The sequence below is a fragment of the Festucalex cinctus genome, chromosome 12 (assembly GCF_051991245.1).
Source record: "Festucalex cinctus isolate MCC-2025b chromosome 12, RoL_Fcin_1.0, whole genome shotgun sequence".
Taxonomy (NCBI): Eukaryota; Metazoa; Chordata; class Actinopteri; order Syngnathiformes; family Syngnathidae; genus Festucalex; species Festucalex cinctus.
The window spans coordinates 17947352-17957603 of record NC_135422.1 but is presented as its reverse complement, the minus strand read 5'-3'; the positions used below and the strand labels follow the sequence as shown (position 1 = coordinate 17957603).

General features: G+C 38.4%; 1 long non-coding RNA gene across 1 annotated transcript; it reads left to right on the top strand.

Moving 5' to 3' along the window:
• Positions 1–82: 82 nt before the first annotated feature.
• On the top strand, positions 83–8371 carry LOC144032089 (uncharacterized). Its single transcript, XR_013287684.1, has 3 exons — positions 83–132; positions 873–994; positions 8346–8371. It is a non-coding gene; the product is annotated as an uncharacterized LOC144032089 (long non-coding RNA).
• Positions 8372–10252: the final 1881 nt, after the last annotated feature.

The window sequence follows — 10252 nt, the reverse complement described above, 5'->3', positions numbered from 1 at the left end:
ATTATTATTTTAAAACTTCTCACGGCACAAGTATAGCCAATCAGAAATTGCCCAGAGTGAAGGCGTGACCGAGGGATGTGTCAATCATTTGCCATGCAGCCTTGGCGATGTAGCAACTTTTCTGCTCAACAGGTACATTTCTGATCACCTCTTGAGTCCCAAAACTATCATTTTAAACCGATATCTTTGGGTGTTATCGTAATACTACATGATAAAGTCATAACATTCCAATGTAGCACCTGCGGCTAACGATTAATGCTAGTGATACTAGAAGCTTGGAAAGCCTGGTGTGTATATTACCACATTTAGCTAACTCAGTGTTTCAACATTTTAAAACATCTACAACCAAAATAAGACATTTAAAGGAAATGTAAAGAAATAAAAAGCAGCTTACTAAAAACGTACAACATAAGAATAAGAGTTTGTGAAAAACTTTTTTTTTTTATAAATACTTTAAAATGCCTTTAAATGGCCGCTAGCTAAGGCTATAGGGATTATCTTGAAAATTCTGCGACTATTTGTATAAGGACAAGGAACCTGTACAAAAACTGAGGCTGTTGCGCCACCTAACATCTATGCTCATTTTGGGACATATTGCAAATTTCCCCATAGTGAGATTAAATAATAGAGGTTATCTTGTACTGGCTTTTTTTTTTGTTAGCCGCTTTACACACACACACACACATATATATATATATATATATATATATATATATATATATATATATATATATATATATATATATATATATATATATATATATATATATATATATATCAAGGGTTGAGGAATGATCACAACAGAACATTCTTGAGTGAGTATTTATTTATTTTAATTTTTATAAATTGAGACTCAATATAGTCTTTCTTAGTTCTGTTACAGTTTTTCAAAGCCTTGCAGTGACGAAGCGTTCCTCGAACCTCTTCCAACTTGGTTGTGGATCGCCAGCCGAGGAGCGCCATGACGTCATTGTCGTCCGATTGGCCGACAATTGTAGGTGTTTCTTTAATCGATGCGGCAAGGAACTCCACCAACACATGCCCATTTCCATTTCCTGGTTTTAAATGTTTGAGACAACCCTGGCCAGGCCAGGCCAAGTGAGTCCAAGGACAGAGAGGAACCTTCTGGAACCTGTAATGGAAAAGCACCATAAAAGTATTTGTGCTAGCTAAGACAACAGCTAAGAGAAGTTATTTTTGGTGCAATATTTCGAGTATTAGCTTCAAAATTCATTTGATTGTTCGATAAAATTACAAGAAATCTGTTACTTTTGAAGACCACAAACATCAAGGTTGTTGTGCTAGCTAACACCCTGGTTCATTTTCGGAACTTGTCAGCGGTTTACCAGTCGCACTTCTTGTCTGACGTTATTTTTTCCGTGTCAAAGCGAGAAAACGTATTGATTTGGAACGACACTCGGGGCAGGCGATTCTTTGAAGGCCCCATTGTTACAATTTCTCCTGTCATTTCGCTCTGCCGTCGCCCACATGCTAGCTCAAGTGTGTCGACAGGAAATGGCGGGCTTTGTGTGTGTGTGTGTGTGTGTGTTGGGGGGGGGGGGGGGGGGGCTGGCAGGTGATACACGCTGGGTAATTTGACAGAAAGCACTTGATATGTTCCATTTAGGTGATGACAGAGTAAACTCAACAATTCAAGTTGTTCATGTTTAGTATTACACTAAAGTAATTAGTGTTATAATTAAATGAATAGAAATGTGATTAATTAGTTCCAGCCCCCAACAAAAAAAACAAAAAACAAAGATGATTAATTAAACATTTTTGGACACATTTTATTTTTCTTCAATTTAATGGCCATTGTGCTGCTCCTCTGGTGTGATCACAGTGGCCACCTGGGGGCAGTATAATACAGACACGCAAAGAAGAATTTGAAGACCAGAAAAAAATATATATTCTCCATCCACCATATATTGTGGCAACAATTTGAAAAAAATTCCGTCACGTCTGGAACTTATCATTTTTCTGTCCGCAGCGGTCACTTAATGAAAAAATAAACACGAAACAGTGCACTGGCAGGGAGTTAATTGAAGTTAAATGAGATTTGGAAGTAAATGAAACACAATGAGTTTCAGTGGCGAGAAAACGCAGCAGCAGTGGCACTTAACGAGAAATATATGTAAAAAAAAACAACAAAAAAACATCTGACCTTTCCCGGTCTGAAATAAAATCACACGGCAACCTTGCGGGGTTAATTGCAGCAATTTAGACTTTGATGGAATTTTGTTTAATTTAAAGGGAATGGGTAACGCGTTACCCTAGTGGTTAGTATGTCTGCCTCACAGTTCATAGGTTCTGGTTCAAATCTCAGCTCAGGCGTCAAAGTGTTTAGTCTTTATGGGCTAAGATAATGTCAATGCCTCTGCAAGGTTGTGTACAGGAACTACTGCGCCCTCTGTTGCTCATGTCGGTGAATTGCAGTTGCCCATTGGCCTGAAGCAAGTGCAATTCGAGCTCAAACTGGACTCTTTAGGATTTATTATGTTTATGTAAATCCTGTCTGTCAAAAATCAGTATTATTAGGCCTTGGTGGAGGTCTGTCCACTGGTTTCTCCTCACTCTAATTTGGTAACCTGGAGTCGAGCCTGGCTGAACTGTACCGCTGTCGTGGTTCTTGAAAAGTCTCAAAGGTTCCAATCAGACGATGGCCTTTATTTCAACCACAGGAACTTAATGACCCAGAAACGAGGAACTTTTGTGGGTCATTGTTGGGAATTGTTGTTGTAATGTACTTTTGGGATAATTTATCAAGATAAAAGATGAGCCAAAGTACTTTGAGAGGTCCAGAATCTTTTGGGGGGTTCAGTATCTGCAGGGTCGAGGATATTGAAGCTGCATTTCCACCAGTTACAGTAACTTTTACTTTTTGATGCTTGGAGTTCCTGATAGCAAGATGTTCAGAGGTACAGACCTGCCCCAAATGTTCCTGGACATGTCAGAAGTTGATAGTTCTGGTGTAAAGTTCCATCTGTTCTTGGATCTCTCTCGAAAGAACAGTCCACCTCAAGCAGGGTCTTCATTTGACCCTAGTTAACTCATTCAAGCCCAAAAACGTGTAAAAACGTTTTTAATACTTTATCATTCACTCCCAAAAACGTGTTTACACGTTTTTTTGTTTTTGTTTTTTACGAAAGAGCATACAGACGGCTTTGATGCAGCTTCTGACATGAAGAGGTGGCTTAAAGCAATAATAGTTATTAAAAACACAGCCAGCAGGTGGCAGCAGAGTATAAGAGATCAGCCAGGGCCATGTTGCAACAAACTCAGTGTTTTCACCAGGAATGTGAATAATGATGAAACTTAGCTATATTCTAATGCTCATGGCTGCAAAATTGAAACAGCTACAAATATACATTTTTTTCCTGATGAAAGGAGAGACTCTAATCTTTCTTTTTGTAGGTTCCATGTTTTTTCTGTTTTTTTTATAGCAATAGAACACAATGTTCTGTGGCCTTGCAAAATCTGTCAAAAGGGGGTTTCTTCAATGAAAATGGCTGGGAGTCAATGAGTTAATTATCCCAGAACTTAATTTCCAGTCAGACCACAGTCTACAGTACACCAAAGGTTCTTGGAACTCTCAGTCTTCTGGACTGGGTCTTGTTTTGGCCCTTGTACTTTTTCCTCAAGCTTCAGACAACAGTTTCAATGTCCTTGATGTTGTCCCATGTTGTTTCAAAAGTTCCTAGTCTAGGGTTAAGTTTCAAATAAGCCATAAAGCAAAACTTGTAGTTCGTTATACCATAAAGCAAAACGTGTAGTTCGTCGCACTTGTTGGAACTAATAGTATCCAGTCAGCCAGAGGCGATGCTAGGATCAGCTATGTGATAAATAGCTTGTCATGGTTTGGATGTACTTTCCCATTCCAAAAATTGCATGGGGAAAGTCATTGAGCAAACTGAATCTGAAAAAGAACACAGTAAAAATATATCTAAATACAGCCTGTATGTACTCTAAAATTTTGGGGGTGCTATTGTTCACGTTGGGGGTGTTGAAGTACCCCCCAAAATGGGCTAAATACGCATCTGCAGTCAGCTATGTTGTTATTTTCCTGGACGTTTTGTGTTTTTTTTTGTGTTTTTTTTTAACTAGTTGCTTTGAGATCCTAGAGTCAGTAATTAATCTGTTCATAACACAGTCCCAGATGTTCCTAGACTTCTTGAAAGTGCTACCTCCACTAATCAGGGTCTTCTTTTTCGAACTAACTTTAGACACCAGTTCCATCAGTCCTCCAGAAGTTACTAGTTTTGGCTAAAGTTCCTGTAGTGGAAATGTCAGTCAGTGTTGAGAAGTTGACTTGTCAGGAGAAAGAGACTCGACCCGCGTGGACTAAAGAGGCCCCGAGAACTGGCGAGTGGCTAAAGTGTCTCCTTTGACAAACTAATCTGCCTCATTAGCAACTTTTATCCCGTCCAATCAAGCGGGACGCCGCCGAGATTCCGACACCGACGAGGCCTTGCTTTTGTCTTCTATTCCGGGAGGCCGGCTGTCAATCATCGCCTCATCGGGACGCGGATCTGCATGGCGCAGCTGTTACGTAACCGCTGGTAATCCACGTGCACACGTACACACACACACACACCAATGAGCGAAAAGCAGCTGTTACACACTCACACAAACGCACACACGCACGTATAGAGCCAAGAGAAACAGACATTGGAGTGCAGAGTGCAAATGACCTACTTAGAGTTTGAAGTGGCTAATTAGAAAGCTAATCAGGGCTCACTTTCTCACCCCCCGACGCTCGTAATGAAACGCTCCCGTCCTCAGTACGTCCCCGAGACAGCTGCCGAGGATGGCCCGCAAAAAAACACACGAGCACACCTTGTTTAGCGAAAGTGAATTTGGTAGAAAAACAAAGTTTTTTTTTTCTATAGGCAAGTGATTCTGGAGTTTCACTTAGCAAAATGAAATTTGGTAAACATGTCTATCGTGAGTAGACCCACAAAAATGTCTCAGGAAGCCATGCTTGTTGAGATACTGGACGTGCCATTTTGGTTTTAAGAGTCGATAGGTGTCAATATTAATCGATTAATCGACAAGTAGTCGATTGTCAGATTCATCGACAACTATTTTAACTCATTCACTTCCAGCCATTTTCACTGAAGCAAACCCCTTCGCTGGATTTTGATTGATTTTGCAAGGCCCGTAGAATATTGTGTTCTTTTCCTATAAAGACATGGAACCTACCAAAAGTCAATTAGAGTCTCTTCTTTCATCAGGAGAAAAAAAGTATATTTCTATCCATTTCCATTTTGCACCCCCCCCCCCCCAACACACACACACACACACACACACACACACACACACACACACACACACACACACACACACACACACACACACACACACACACACACACACAAAGCCCGCCATTTCCTGTCGACACACTTGAGCTAGCAAGTTTCATCATTATTCACAAATCTGTTTAAAACAGTGGGTAAAAGAGCTTGTTTCAACATGGCCCTGGTTGATCTCTTATACTCTGCTGCCACCTGCTGGCCGTTTTTGTAATTAATACCATTTTTCTCACCCGTTCACTGCAGTTGAGAGGCTGCATCAAAAAGCCTTCTGTATGCTCTAGCATAAAAAAATAAAATAATAAAAAAAATGTATAAAAACGTCTTTGGGACACTTAAAACATTTAAAATAGAACGTATTTATACGTTTTTGGGAGCAAATATTTTAATAATCAAGTAATCGTTTGTAGCCATTTTTTTATTTAAAATTGACCAAATCCTCTGATTTCAGACTATCAACAGTGATTCACTGATTTCTGTAGTCCTAATGAAAGAAGACTGATTATCATCTGTGTTTAATAAAAACAAGACATTTGCAAACATCTGTTTTTACTTTGGAAAACAATGACCAAAACCGGTAACATCGTACGTCATCTTTTTTTAATCACTATACGAATATGAAGTACGACATAAACACCAATCACAGGTTAATAAAACAGTAATCAGGGGCAAAAATGCTTCTGTAATACCCTTTAATGTAAAACTGAAATGAATCCGATTAGTTGATTATTCTAAAAAATATTCAATAGTGTCAATAGTGACAGCACGAGCCCCTGTATAAAAAAACAAAAACAAAAAAAAACTCCGCTCCAGTTTCACTTAAAAACATGTCATTAATTTGACATGGTAGATATTACTGATCCTCCCTTGGTGTGACGAAAACATAAATATAAATATATGGTCTTAAATGGCTTAGATTGAGCGAGCAGCTGCCTTACTGGTTCATATATTGGTCTAACTGGGTGTTGTGTAAATATTTAGGCTGCAGCGACAAGATCAAGTATCCCGCCGGGTTCATAAAGCACATATTGAACAGGTGTTTTTTTTTTTTTTTTCCAAGGCAATCTTTTATACTAAGTGAATTTGCATGTGTTATGAGAAAAAAAATCAACAGTCCACATCAAAAGTGACATTATTGTTGCATTGGCATAAAATGACTCCCACCAGCCAATTAAATGGCAATAATTGGGCTTGTGATCAGGAGGAAGCGCTGGAGGACTTTTATTCCGGTGTGTGCGTGTGCGCGTATATGTGCGTGTGTTATCGAGGCCGAGGAGATTAATTTAGCGCCACAAGCCACAAGATGAGCAGCAGCGTAGCAATAATCACCTGCTGCATTCAGGTGCCGGCAGGAAAAATGGGATTTTGCGATACCATCGAACGGATTCCAGTCGACCTTTTTACGCAAGGGTACTGAGAAAGACGTGCGCCACATACGCAGACATATATTTATTAGGGCTGAGTATCGAGTCAGATTTTTCTAAAATCGATTTGATTCGATTCACGAGGGCCCAATTCAATTCACGATTCACTTTGATTGATTTTTGATTCCGTTGAGGATTTCATGCAGTACCAATTTTTTAGTTTTTTTTTTTTGTATTTAAATAATTGTAAATATAAATTTAAAAAAAGATTCTGAATTGTCTCAAAGTGCAATAATTCATCTATTTTATAAATGTATGAAAATACTTTTAAATTATGTGAACAGGAAATTAAAGAAAAGAAAGCAAGATAAAAAAAAAAAAACTTCTATTTTCTCGTGAATTTATGGGAATCGATTTATTGTTTATCAATCGATATTAGGCTAGGAAAAAGAAAATCGATTTGATTCGATACAATATTGTGACCTTTTTTAAATATCACCGACCTTCCCCCAATATCGTGATAATTATCGGTATTGTGCCGTCATATCGTGATAATATCGTATCATGACGTTTGGATATCGGTACATCCCTTTTAGCTGCTGATATCAATATTCCATCCAGTTATATAGACGCTGCAACCTTCGGGATCACCATCTCGTTGAACCAAAACAGCTCGCCTCGGGCTCGGGAACCAAATTGCGCGTTTCCGAGTGGCGCCTGAACGCACCTCGCCTTTTGATGGCGCCAGGCCAGGCCACCGAAGTCCAGCTCTGCGCAGCGGAACAGCTGTGGCGGCTGGACGTGTTTGTGTTTGTCGGAGTCCGTCTCATGTGTCTCACGTCTCGTTTGCTTTAGCAGCTGTGCAGAAGACGAAGGAAGGCGCTTCGTCCTTTTGTCAGGAGACTTAGACGCGCTTTGTCCGCTTTACGTTTTAATTAGCTGCTAAACGGCGGCCCGGTGGACCTCCGGCCAGCTGTCAATCATTCGTTTAAGCAGCCGCCAGAAAAAACAAACAACAAGCAAAAAACGATTAGTTGTCTGAACTGTGTCTGGAACGCCACCTGTTGGTTGTAGACTGCATCTCAGCACATTTGTCCATTTAAGAGAAGACAGAATTTCATAATGCACATACTGTAAATTAATTTACATAAATCAAATGATTGAACTGTACTAAAGTGCATTATAATTTATTGATTAGTCTTATTGAAATACATTTTATATCAAGTAACTTGAAGTCAAAATTGTTGCCTAGAAAATGATTAATTACAATTATTAGTGATTATCATTTTTGCATTGATGTGTAGTAAATTAATTGTTTTATAATTTCTGTGGTTAAAATGTAGCAGTACAATACATGCTTACAGTATTCAGACAACAGTTTTATTCATAAATTTAAATAATGCAAGTTATTTTTTGTATTTAATATATCAGATTTATTTTTTACATTTTTTATGTTACATTACAACGAATTTCTGTCATGAAAACAGTAGTAAAAAAAATCCATTAGTATTTTAAACATTGCTCATTTAAATTATCAATTATAATTATGAGTCATTACTTGTTTTGATTTGTGTTTTTGTATGTGATTCAGGAAATGTATTTTTTTGGTGAAAGTAATGACTATACTATACTAATTGTAATTATTCATATTTTTGCTATTTAATTTCAGATTCATTCGTTTGATGCCAGGGACGCTTTTTCACGTCTTTTAAGAATCCAGACAGGTATTTATGTATTTTTAATTTCTTTTCACGTGGTAGAGTAAAGGAGGCTCTTTTAAATTAACAATTACAATTATGAGATATTACTTGTCATGATTTGTGTTTTTGTATTTGATTCAGGAAATGTATTTTTTGGTGAAAGTAATGACTATAGTATACTAATTGTAATTATTCATATTTTTGCTATTTAGTTTCAGATTCATTCATTCGATGCCAGGGACGCATTTTCACGTCTTTTAATAATCCAGACAGGTATTTATGTATTTTTAATTTCTTTTCACGCAGTAGGGTAAAGGAGGGTCTGAAATTGTCTGGCACTGAATCATCATTTGCATTATACGATTTTGTTTTTTTTGTAGTACAATGTAGTATTAATTTGTTATTTGTTTGGATTCCGATTCAAATTGCTTCATTTGAAAGGGGACAGTACAGTTTCACAAAACACATCATAAAACATGAACAGAATTAGATGAGTGGAAGAAGAAGTAGCTGCAAACGAAATGGAAAGGTCGAACGTCAACTTGTGTTGACATCCGTGTTGAATCGGAAATGACGACCTGCTGCTTCGTCCTCCATGCCGCTGTGACAAAAAAAAAAAGATCATCCTCCTCCTTCACTCCCCAAATGACCGCTTCATTCTTCATTTTGGAAGGGGTCGAGAGGTCAAAATATTCGAGACATCTCACTCCCAGTGTCATTCTAGATCTATCTGCCTGTCTATTGACCTATTCTAGATTGAACCAGCTATTCTAGAGCCTTCTGTCTGTGTGTCTGTCATAGATCTATCTATTCTAGATCAGTCTAGCGACTTGTCTGCCCTGTCCTTTTTATTAGGTACACCTCGGAGCCACTTGATTAGGTACACGCGCAACACAACGATGAAGACACGAATGGCTCTGGGAGGGGATGACGGAGTTAATACGGCGCAACAAAAGCAAGAAGCGCAGACAAGAGGACCCCCCACCCCCACCCCTGAAAACCAGCAGCATCCTTTGATGTCCCCCAGGGACATGAGGAGGGGGTCGCGGGAGTCCGCCGGTAAGCCCCCCGTAATAGAGTGTTTGTGGTTGCTCGGGCAGAGATCATTTCCCACGAGGGTCTTCTCTACCGCTGCTTGTACAAAAGTGAGGATTTGTCCAGGACCGCCCCCCCCCCCTTCTTCATCCTTTCTCATTGACGCCCCCGTGGACGAATGAACTCTGAAACGCTCGGCAAACACGCCGCTAACAATTGTCGCGTTTAGAGACAGACATGTGGATATTGAGCCCTGGAAAAGGGCAATATTATGAATGCAGATGCTAGGATGAGATTTCATCACATTTCTTTCAAGCTTTCAAAGGGGGTGTTGAGTTGTTTACACGTTATTAATTCTAGTTTTCGATATTTTTGTGAAATATTTTATCTCTATTTTAGTCTCTCATGTTATGTTTCATATAGGAAAAAAAACTAGATTATTAGTAACTCATTCACTCCCAGCCATTTTCACTGAAGCAACCCAACCCCCTTCGCTCCCAGCTGTTTTACTGGATTTTGACTAATTTTGCAAGGCACACAGAATATTATTATTATTATTATTTTTAATAATTAGTAAATTAAAATTGTATTAATAATGAAATAAGTTTAAATATATTTAGTAAAAGGGGTAGGACTAGATAAGTTTTTAACTTCTTCCTACTCCCTTTTGAACATGTAAGTTATGATTAATTGAATGATTATGTTATTGGGATTTTCTTCTCTTTTGATTGTTGTTGTTTTTTGTTTTATCTCTGCTGTTCATCTGTTTATATGTTCAAAATAATAAAAGGAAAGGAAAAGGAAAGGAATATTGTGTTCTATTGCTATAAAAACATGGAAC